Below are 12,810 nucleotides of genomic sequence, written 5' to 3'. Positions count from 1 at the left end.
ATGTTTTCTGGGAGTACATATTTTCTCTCACTTTGAATGCATATCCTGACCCTTCATAATTCATTAATATAAAGCTAAAACAGCAACTCTCTAGATCTCACCTAATAACTTAATAATATACCTAAAGTATTTATTTGCTGGACTCCTTCCCCATAGGAGAGTCGAAGGTTATCTGCAGGATGTCAATATTTACCTTGTGCATATACTTAATTTCTTCCATTCTCAGACAGTCTGGAGCAATTGAGGCTGGATAAAAATCACCTCTGCTACTGAAAACTACATATTTTTGCAGTGCTGACAATTCTTGATTGTTCTCTCCATACTTTTTGGAAGCCCATGATATACCTGTTGAGTCATGAAGTATACATATACATAACTGAGCCATAGGCTTTCTTCCAGGAAGCTTACCTATTTAATCCACTTTAATCCTCCAGACAAGTCCTTTCAATAAGGTGGTCATGGATTCTAGGCCCTCTCTTTATTTAGGAAAGCAACACTGCCCAAGAAATTCCTTTAAGTCTCAAGGTTCGGGAGAGGTTAAGGTCCATAAAGAGACCAATTCATCAAAATCATAGATGTGAGACCAGAAGGGAGATTATAGACAATTCAACTTATACTCTATTGCCAGAGTAATCTTGTTCAAGTATAGATTGATTCCTTTCATTTCCCTTCCCATTATACATAGCATAAACCCATTCTCCTTGGCCTAAAGGTGCCAGCCCTCCTTGAAATGGCACCAGCCAGCTCTTCCAGCCTTCTTCACATCCCTCCATCCCTGGTAGGTCCCTCTCTCCAGAATTCAACTGGAGTGAAGAGTGGCCAGGTTTAGTAAAAGCAGTTCATCTCCCCAACTCCACACGTCATCTGTATCTTTGCTGACCCAACTAAACACAGCTTTTGCAGTAAAGTTTCCCCTAACATCCTCTGGAGACTTTGTACTCTTTCTCAAAATGTATCACATAAAGCCTCCTTTATGACACTTAATTCTTTCTGCTCAAAATGTAGGTCTTTATGGACATATATTTTCTACCAGGCATAAGCTGATTGAAAGCAGACTCCATATGTGATGCATCTGTCTATCCTCTAAAACGTTTGTTACAATGCCCAGCACTCATAGGACCTCAATAAATGTTTACTGAATGAATTAACAAATGAATCAATTCAGTTTCTTCTAAACCAAAGTTACTTCCTTGAGAGATATCTGATAAATCTAATGGTGTTCAAGTTAATTCCTTTCTGTTCAAAATTAACTACAAGTTAACCATCTAAAAGCAGAGGAGTCAGCACTTATTGAAGAGAAGTTGCTTAATTCAATGGGTAATTGCCTGTATGTCTCTTTTGAAAGGAAAGGGTTAAAATATGAGAAGAAGACTGAGAAATCCCTTTATTAGAAACCCTCAGCTTTCTTGAAAAAAATTATGGAGAACTTTATGAAATATGGCTTGGTGCCCAGAAATCCTAACAGTACTTCAGGCCTCAATGATGGGAGCAGCAAAAAGGGCCTCCCTGAAATTGTCTTTCTCCAGGCCTTTTGCTTGATTTTAATAGTAAGACATGGAGACAGAACTCCAGGGAAACAAAATAAAGCCTCTATAGCATTTAAGTCACATATCTGTATATATATATATATATATATTATATATATATATATATATATATCATTAACACTAATTACATACAATATATATTTATGTTAAATATTTATAATGAAGATAAGAGGTTCAGCTATGCAGTAGGATTTGAGATTCAAAACACTCAAACTTCAAAAAAGCAAATTTTAAGTTGGCAATAGAATTGAGTTTTGAAGTATTTTTTTTTTCAAGTCTCCCTTTAGTACTTTAAGAGAAATTGCATAATTATTTGCACTCGCCATCTACCCTCTTATTACCCAAATATATAGTTTTATGAGTTTCACTAAAAACTTCAAAATAGATGCATATGTGAGCACCCAAAAGCAAATAATCCATCCTGTTCGTTCAACAGTTATTTTGGACACTGTGATGGACAGAACAGATATGGAAGATAAGGCCTCACCCCTCCTCATTTAGATGGAAAAACAATTTTACTAAGGAAACAAATTAGTACACATTTATGCCAATAGATAATAAAAAAAAATAACTGCATTGGTCAATGTGTATTCAGGAAAGGGAGAGTTAGTGATGACTTCAAAGTTTTTAAGAAAATTGATTGGGATTTTACCTTAGTCAAGGTGGATCTGAGTAGATGAAGGTTGATTTAGGTAGGTTAAAAACAGATTTATAAAGTGTGGGCAACTAAACAAGGACAGGTTGAAAATGGCATATTCATTGGAGAGTAAGGAAATTGAAGTGATATAGAGCAAGTATTTATCGAGTATTTACAATGTGGCAGGCCTTGTACCAAAGCATCCAAGGGCTTGTTGGTACTATGGTTAGTGGTACCTAAAATGTGGTGTCCCCAGGCCAGCAGCATCAGCAGGACCTGGAAACTTGCTACAAATGCAAATTCTTGGGTCACACCCCAGAACTACTTAATCAGAAGTAGGACTGAGGCCTAGGAATCTACATTTTAACAAGCCTCCCAGGGAATTCTGATGCTCCCTAAAGTTTCAGAACTGTTCTATTGGAGAAAAGGAAGGAACAACCCTGACCAGGTATGTGAGACCTAGAATTCCAAGCAGAACTGCATTAGATGGATTAGAAACAGGAAGTCACAGACAGATTTTTACAAGACCAGTGGCAGCCAGAAAGTGGTGTTTGTTTTGTTCAGGTCACTCAAGAAATATTAGCCGAGGCTAAAAGTCTGAAAAGAATTATTATTCTTGAACCCGCGTCCCCTGCATTGGCAGGAGAATTCTTAACCACTGCACCACCAGGGAAGTCCCATCGCCTATCATCTTTTGAAAGGGTCCTTGATTTTTTTACATTAAGTTCAGCTATTAAGATGAGAAGAAAGAACTGATATACTGCCTGGATATTTTGTTTTCATTTTAAAATTCAATATTGAAATAAACCCAAATCTCAGAGCTATTTATTGCAAATACAACTCTTCTCCTTAATACGCACACATACGTATGTATATATGTTTATAGGTATGGGTATATCCATTTTAAATGTGTATTTTCCATTTAAAAAGGCTCTGAGGAAGGATGAAGCTGTGCACTTGGCTCAGGTGCCAAGAGTCCCGGGGCTGGGAAGGGTACCCTTCTAGAGGCATGAAGGATGAGCTGGTTGTTGGTTACTTCAGGTAGGAAGGCAAAGCAAGTTTGAGATAGCACTAGGCAAAGCCTGAAATGCAATGATAAGTAAGATTTTAGGTAGTTAAGTATTCTTTTTGAAAGTTAAGTATTTTAAAAAGAATTTTAAAAAGCTAAAAGCTGAACGTTATAAGAATCAGGTTCAACCAAAGGCATCAACAGAACAACTGGTAGTTCCAGGTACACTGTCATATTTAATACTTGATGAACCTTCTTCATTACTCCAGAGCTATTTGGAGAAGTCTCTGCCCCATGGAAGGGTTTTCTGGAAGATAAAGGAGATTGACCAGGTAGGTCATGGAGATCTATGGGGTGGGATTGTCTATTCTCTAGAAGCCTGCATCATCTGGCCCTTTGGTCTAAATTATAAGTTACAGTTGATTCTCATTATTTGGGGATTCCATTATTTGAGAATTGGCCTACTCACTAGACCTTGTTTGTAATCCCCAAATCAATACTTGCTGTACTTTCCTAGTCAGTTGTGGACACGCACAGAGCAGCGAAAAATCTGAGATGGCCAACACATGTACACTTTCACAGCTGAGCTGCCTTCCTGATTCAGCTCTCAAACTATAAATAAATGTTCTTTTTGTGGTGTATTTAGTGCCACATTTTTCATATTTTTGTGTTTTTTATTGGTGATTTCACTGTTCAAAATGGCCCCCAAGTGTAGTGCTGAAGGGCTGTCTATTGTTCCTAAGTACAGGAAGGCTGTGATATGCCTTATGGGATGTGAGTTTGACAAGTTTCATTCACGCATGAGGTATGACGCTGTTGGTTTAAGTTAGTGTTAATGAATCAACAACATACATTCAATATGGTGTCTTTAAACAGAAACACGCATAAAACAAGATTATATATTGATCAGTTGGTGAAAACGTTGTGACGAAAGACTTGTGGGAATCTAATCCTGTATTTATCCTAGGAGCAATGGTTCAATATTCGCTAATTCAGTGTTCACGGCAATTTTACAGAACATCACGAATGTGGATAATGAGAAACAACTGTATTTCACATATAATTTTGAGTACTAACTCAAACATTAAATGTCCCAGTTTTATTTGCCCCCAATTCTATATATGTTTGATGTTATGGTTCACAATTGTGGGGAGGAAGGGGGCTAGGGTAGAAAATATTGTGTAAAAAGGGACTCGCTAACTTCCTTCTAAGTGTTTTGAGCACTAAAAATTAAAATTTTGCTATTATGACTGGAATGACATGGAGGCTCAAATTATGATTTATATGTGCCTTTATTTATGATTAACATCTTAAAACATCAACCAACATTAGTAATGAGGAGCTTCTAGGAGTTTTCTGACTAAGAAAGAAACAAAGCTTTGATACATCACTGCCTAGAAAAAAATTAAACTGATTATCTTAAGAACTTACTACACACAGGCCAGTTGGGACCCTCAGTATCACAGTGCATATCGGAGAAGCACCTTTAAATGTTTTCTTGCATGCACCAAACAGCATCTCATAGGCTGTCTTTTATTCAAAAGAAGTACAGAAGGATATAAGCATAGTCCCAACATGAGTGCAATACCCAGAGACAAGTTCAGCTTGGTTCTGTATCAAACATACAAAAAGGTCCCCTGAATTTTGTCCTGATCAGAATTTGAGCATATTAGAGCATGGCAAGCAGGAAGGAAAAGGGACTGGGCCCAAATCCCACCGCTGATGCATTACCTACAGTTTGAAGGCTTCTTGAAGCCAACCAAAGTCAGTGGATTGAAAAGCTTGAGGGTCATAAAGAAAAGTAAAATAAACAAACAAAACAAAACAAGACAAAACTATAACCTGTGTCTGTGATACAGTTCAATCTTCCTATCCATGACAGGTAAGAAATTATAAAAGGTAATTTTATCTTTCTTCCTGTCTTACTTTTTTGTCTCCACTCAAACACATTACAAACAAGTGACAGTATTAAAATCCAAGTAATTTCCCTCTGTTTCCATACTCTTTAGACGTTCTGAAGATCTTGAGAACGAGGAATTGGTTAAACAGGTCTCTGTATGTGCATATAGGGCGTGTGCATGCTTCTCCGTCTCTCTCTCTCTCTCTATTCTATTCCTCCCTCCTCCCTTCCCTCTCTCCCTCTCTCTCTCTCTACCCGCCACACACACACACACACACACACACACACACACACACACACACACACACACATTTCACACCATATTTGTGCAATCAGAACTCTGTAGACCCAAATCAGCATAATGGCATTAAGAATCTGGCTCGGTTACTACAGTGATTTAGAACATGTGTGTGGAATGGTGTTGCCTTTTCTGATTAACCAATGAAAAGAAACTTATAAAATGAATTAAACCATAAAATCAGAGGATTCCCTTACACTGGGAGAGTTAAAGGATGGTGGTGAGGGAGAGGGTTATTGGCGCTCTGCCTCCTCTTGTTCCATTCGGCATCAAGTATGCTGAGACAAGAGGACCTTAGAGCTCATTCCATCTATTGATGATCCAATGTCAGGGCAATTAGAAGAATGACATAGGTAAGTACACAGGGCTTTGGGTGCTTATTTAGCCTGCTAGGTCATTTTGTATTGGGCTGAAACTCTTAGGATGAAAATATGCTTTTGGAAATGATTAAAGAGTGTGATTTCCTACTGAAAAAGCTTCTTCTCACTGCATCGCTCGACTATGTTGTCTAGTCTACTCACTGAATGTGCCACTGAATATTCCCAGGACGGAAAGTTAAACTGCCAGTGGTAAGTAGTAAGAAAAGAGGAGGGATGTCTAGCTTTATAAGAGGTGGTGACACACAGTATGGATTCCAGTGTCTAAGGAGCAGTTGCTGCTCTCTGAGACACAGAAGGGGACAGAATGCTGCAGCTCAGAGAGTAATTTGTCCCACAGGAGGTAGAAGTATCACCCTCGTTGGAAAAAATGATAGTAAGAAAGCCATTCCCCACGGTGGCTCAGGGGGAGTGGAGCTTTGAGGTTGTCCCAGATAAAGGGAAGAGTCAGCTCATTAGGTGGAGGTGGGGGAGAGACAAAGATCTACTTGAACTGCTGCAGAAGCACTTGGGGCCCTGGTGAGGAAGCCAGACTGCCTCTTGGGGCCACCCTGGCTTATTAATAGGGATGTGTCACATCAGAGGACTTGGCCACCTACGTCTGTTTCAGAAGTTAGGCTACTGTTTTTCAAGCAGTAGCAAAAAGATGAGGATATAGAAAAAGGATGTAGTGAAAAGGGTCCCTGAGACAGATCTTTTTAAAATCTTGTAGGCTTTCAACAGTGACAAAACAAAAGAAGTGGCAGAAGTGGGTTTTCCTTATACTCTACAAACGAATTCTCCTTTTCCAGGATATTATCACTATGTAGAGGGGACTTCTTTGAAAATACATTATTGATATTCACAAAATTATAGGTGTCCTTACTTTACAGGGAAGGAGATATAATAGAAAAGAACTAAGAAGCCTATATTTGAGAATAATTTTTAAACTATATGTTACTTTCAAAGTGTTTCTAATTCCAAACCAGGAATCTCCTATGCCTTGTAGTTTAAATCTGATTCCTTTTAGACACAGAAAGCTATAAATGCACACATTCACATAAGTGTTTCACATGTGCTAATTTATGCAGTAATTAAAACAGACATAAATTTAGTCCCCAAGGAACTTGTAGTCTTAATCAATATGATGTATATAATAAAGAGACTTTTCCGTAAAAAAGTAAATGTGAACAAGAATTTTATTTTCTATTCATGAGGTCTATGGTGACAGGGTACTTTGACCTATGAGTAAAACAGAAAGGAAGTAATAAACACTGTCCCTTAATGATGGAGTTGATTTTATGAACTGTGCCTAATTGGTCGAGTGTTTTATAATACAAATAAATAAAGTAAGAGTAAAGAATTTCCAGGTCTAGGGGAGCAGGTAAGAAAAGAAAGGTGTGAGAGACCTTCAAGATGGTGGAGGACTAACATGGATATCACCTTCCTCCCCACAAATACATCAGAAATACATCTACATGTAGAACAACTCTTACAGAACACCTACTGAACACTGGCAGAAGACCTCAGACTTCCCAAAAGATATATATGTTTTTGTTCCTTTTTATCCTTTTGTGAGTGTGTATGTGTATGCTTCTTTGTGTGATTTTGTGTGTATAGCTTTGCTTTTACCAATTGTCCTAGGGTTCTGTCTGTTTTTAGTGCTTCTTATCATTGGTGGATTTGTTTTTTGGTTTGGTCACTCTCTTCTTTCTTCCTTTTTTAAATATTTTTAATTTTTTTAAATTTTTTATTTTAATAACTTTATTCTATTTTATTTTATTTTTATCCTTTTCTCTCTCCCCCCCACCCCGCTCCGTCCCTCCCTCCCTCTCTCTCTTTTTCTTTCTTTTTTTTTTCTCCCTTTTCTTCTGAGCCGTCGACAGGGTCTTGGTGCTCTGTCTGGGAGTCAGGCCTGTGCCGCTGAGGTGGGAGAGCTGAGTTCAGGACATTGATCCACCAGAAAACTCCTGGCTCCATGTAATATCAAACGGCAAAAGCTCTCCAAGAGATCTCCATCACAATGCTAAGACCCAGCTCCACGCAACAACCAGTAAGTTACAGTGCTGGACACCCTATGCCAGACAACTAGCAAGACAGGAACACAACCTCACTCATTAGAAGAGAGGCTGCCTAAAATTATAATAAGGCCACAGGCAACCCAAAATACACCACCAGACAGGGTCCTGCCAACCAGAAAGACAGGATCCAGCCTCATCCACCAGAACACAGGCACCAGTACCCTCCACCAGGAAGCCTACACAACCCACTGAACCAACCTTAGCCACTGGGGACAGACACCAAAAACAATGGGAACTATGAACCAGCACACTGAGAAAAGGAGACTCTAAACACAGTAAGTGAAGCAAAGTGGGAAGAGAGGTAAATACGCAACAGAAGAAGGAGCAAGGTAAAAACCCACCAGAGCAAACAAATGAAGAGGAAATAGGCAGTCTGCATGAAAAAGAATTCAGAGTAATGACAGTAAAGATGATCCAAAATCTTGCAAATAGAATGGAGAAAATACAAGAAACGTCTAACAAGGACCTAGAAGAACTAAAGAGCAAACAAACAATGATGAACAACAAAATAAATGAAATTAAAAATTCTCTAGAAGGAATCAATAGCAGAACAACTGAGGCATAAGAATGGATAAGGGAACTGGAAGATAAAATAGTGGAAATTACCACAGAGCAGAATAAAGAAAAAAGAATGAAAAGAGTTGAGGACCGTCTCAGAGACCTCTGGGACAACATTAAAAACACCAATATTCAACTTATACGGGTCCCAGAAGAAGAGAAAAAGAAAGGAACTAAGAAAATATTTGAAGAGATTACAGTTGAAAACTTCCCTAATATGGGAAAGGAAATAGTCAATCAAGCCCAGGAAGTGCAAAGAGTCCCATACAGGATAAATCCAAGGAGAAACACACCAAGACACATATGAATCACTCAAAAATTAATACAAAGAAAAAAAATATTAAAAGCACCAAGGGAAAAACAACAAATAACACACAAGGGAATCCCCATAAGGTTAACAGCTGATCTTTCAGTAGAAACTCTCCAAGCCAGAAGGGATTGGCAGGACATATTTAAAGAGATGAAGGGGAAAAACCTACAACCAAGATTACCCAGCAAGGATCTCATTCAGATTTGACGGTGAAATTAAAACCTTTACAGACAAGCAAAAGCTAAGAGAATTCAGCACCACCAAACCAGCTTTACAACAGGTGCTAAAGGAACTTCTCTAGGCAGGAAACACAAGAGAAGGAAAGACCTACAGTAACAAACCCAAAACAATTAAGAAAATGGTATTAGGAACATACATATCAATAATGACCTTAAATGTAAATGGTTTAAATGCTCCAACCAAAAGACATAGACTAGCTGAATGGATACAAAAACAAGACCCATATATATGCTGTCTACAAGAGACCCACTTCAGACTTAGGGACACATACAGACTGAAAGTGAGGGGACAGAAGAACATATTCCATGCAAATGGAAATCAAAAGAAAGCTGGAGTAGCAATTCTCATATCAGACAAAATAGACTTTAAAATAAAGATTATTAGAAGAGACAAAGAAGGACACTACATAATGATCAAGGGATCAATCCAAGAAAAAGATATAACAATTGTGAATAATTATGCACCCAACATAGGAGCACCTCAATACATAAGGCAAATACTAACAGCCATAAAAGGGGAAATCGACAGTAACACAATCATAGTAGGGGACTTTAACGACCCACGTCTAAAATGTAAATAAATATGGAAACACAAGCTTTAAATGATACATTAAAAAAGAAGGACTTAATTGATATTTATAGGACATTCCATCCAAAAACAACAGAATACACTTTCTCTCAAGTGCTCATGGAATATTCTCCAGGATAGATCATATCTTGGGTCACAAATCAAGCCTTGGTAAATTTAAGAAAATTGAAATCATATCAAGTATCTTTCTGACCACAACACTATGAGACTAGATATCAATTACAGGAAAAAAATCTGTAAAAATACAAACACAAAGAGGCTAAACAATACACTATCAAATAACCAAGAGATGACTAAAGAAATCAAAGAGTAAAGCAAAAAATACCTGGAAACAAATGACAATGAAAACAAGACAACCCAAAACCTACGGGATGCAGCAAAATCAGTTCTAAGAGGGAAGTTTATAGCAATACAATCCTACCTCAAGAAACATCTAAAATAAACAACCTAACCTTACACCTAAAGCAAATAGAGAAACAAGAACAAAAAATCCCCAAAGTTAGCAGAAGGAAAGAAATCATAAACATCAGATCAGAAATACATGAAAAAGAAATGAAGCAGACAATAGCAAAGATCAATAAAATTAAAAGCTGGTTCTTTGAGAAGATAAACAAAATTGAAAAACCATTGGCCAGACTCATCAGGAAAAAAAGGGAGAACTCTAAAATCAACAGATTTAGAAATGAAAAAGGAGAAGTAACAACTGACATGGCAGAATTCCGAAGGATCATGAGAGATTACTACAAGCAACTATATGCCAATAAAATGGACAACCTGGATGAAATGGACAAATGCTTAGAAAAACACAACCTTCTGAGACTGAACCAGGAAGAAACAGAAAATATAAACAGACCAATCACAAGCACTGAAATTCAGACTGTGATTAAAAATATTCCAACAAACAAAACCCCAGGACTGGATGGTTTCTATCAAATTCTATCAAACATTTAGAGAAGAGCTAACACCTATCCTTCTCAAACTTTTCCAAAATATACTGCCAAGCTCATTGTATGAAGCCACCAGCACCCTGATACCAAAACCAGACAAAGATGTCACAAAGAAAGAAAACTACAGGCCAATACCACTGATGAACATAGATGCAAAAATCCTCAACAAAATACTAGCAAACAGAATCCAACAGCACATTAAAAGGATCATATACCACGATCAAGTGGGGTTTATCCCAGGAATGTAAGGGTTCTTCAATATATGCAAACCAATCAATGTGACAAACCATATTAACAGTTTGAAGGAGAAAAAACATATGATCATCTCAATAGATGCAGAAAAAGCTTTTGACAAAATTCAACACCCATTTATGATAAAAAATCCTCCAGAAAGTAGGCATAGAGGGAACCTACCTCAACATAATAAAGTCATATATAACAAACTCACAGCCAACATTGTTCTCAATGGTGGAAAACTGAAACCACTTCCTCTAAGATCAGGAACAAGACAAGGTTGTCCACTCTCAGCACTATTATTCAACATAGTTTTGGAAGTTTTAGCCACAGCAATCAGAGAAGAAAAAGAAATAAAATGAATCCGAACTGGAAAAGAAGAAGTAAAGCTGTCACTGTTTGCAGATGACATGACACTATACATAGAGTATCTTAAAGATGCTACCAGAAAACTACTAGAGCTAATCAAAGAATTTGGTAAATTAGCAAGATACAAAATTAATGCACAGAAATCTCTGGCATTCCTATACACTAATGATAAATCTGAAAGAGAAATTAAGGAAACACTCCCATTTACCACTGCAACAAAAATAATAAAATACCTAGGAATAAACCTACCTAAGGAGACAAAAGACCTGTATGCAGATAACTATAAGACACTGATGAAGGAAATTAAAGATGATACAAACAGATGGAGAGATATACCATGTTCTTGGATTGGAAGAATCAACATTGTGAAAAAGATTATACTACCCAAAGCAATCTACAGATTCAATGCAATCCCTGTAAAACTACCAATGGCATTTTTCACAGCACTAGAACAAAATAATTGCACAATTTGTATGGAAACACAAAAGACCCCAAATAGCCAAAGCAATCTTGAGAAAGAAAAACGGAGCTGGAAGAATCAGTCTACCAGATTTCAGACTATACTACGAAGCTACAGTAATCAACACAGTATTATGGTACTGGCACAAAAACAGAAATATAGATCAATGGAACAGGACAGAAAACCCAGAGATAAACCCATGCACATATGGTCACCTTATATGTGATAAAGGAGGTAAGAATATACAATGGAGAAGAGACAGCCTCTTCAATAAGTGGTGCTGGGAAAACTGGAGAGCTACATGTAAAAGAATGAAATTAGAACACTCCCTAACACCATACACAAAAAATAAACTCAAAATGAATTAAAGACCTAAATGTAAGGCCAGAAACTATCAAACTCTTAGAGGAAAACATAGGCAGAACACTCTATGACATAAATCACAGCAAGATCCTTTTTTACCCACCTCCTAGAGAAATGGAAATAAAAACAAAAGTAAGCAAATGGAAGATAATGAAACTTAAAAGCTTTTGCACAGCAAAAGAAACCATAAACAAGACAAAAAGACAACCCTCAGAATGGGAGAAAATATTTGCGAATGCAGCAACTGACAAAGGATTGATCTACAAAATTTACAAGCAGCTCATGCAGCTCAATATCCAAACAACAAACAACCCAATCCAAAAATGGGCAGAAGGCCTAAATAGACACTTCTCCAAAGAGGATATACAGATTGCCAACAAACTCATGAAAGGATGATCAACATCACTAATTATTAGAGAAATGCAAATCAAAACTACAATGAGGTATCACCTCACAGCAGTCAGAATGGCCATCATCAAAATATCTACAAACAATAAATGCTGGAGAGGGTGTGGAGAAAAGGGAACCCTCTTGCACTGTTGGTGGGAATGTAAATTGATACAGCCACTATGGAGAACAGTATGGAGGTTCCTTAAAAAACTAAAACTAGAACTACCATATGACCCAGCAATCCCACTACTGGGCATATACCCTGATAACACCATAATTCAAAAAGACTCAGGTACCCCAATGTTCATTGCAGCTCTATTTACAATAGGCAGGAAATGCAAGCAACCTAAGTGTCCATCAGCAGATGAATGCATAATGAAGATGTGGCACATATATACAATGGAATATTACTCAGCCATAAAAATAAACGAAATTGAGTTACTTGCAATGAGCTGGATGGACCTAGAGTATGTCATACAGAGTGAAGTAAGTCAGAAAGAGGAAAACAAATATCATATGCTGA

The sequence above is a fragment of the Phocoena phocoena genome, chromosome 4 (assembly GCF_963924675.1).
Source record: "Phocoena phocoena chromosome 4, mPhoPho1.1, whole genome shotgun sequence".
NCBI lineage: Eukaryota > Metazoa > Chordata > Mammalia > Artiodactyla > Phocoenidae > Phocoena > Phocoena phocoena.
Note: the sequence above shows the minus strand (reverse complement) of the source record.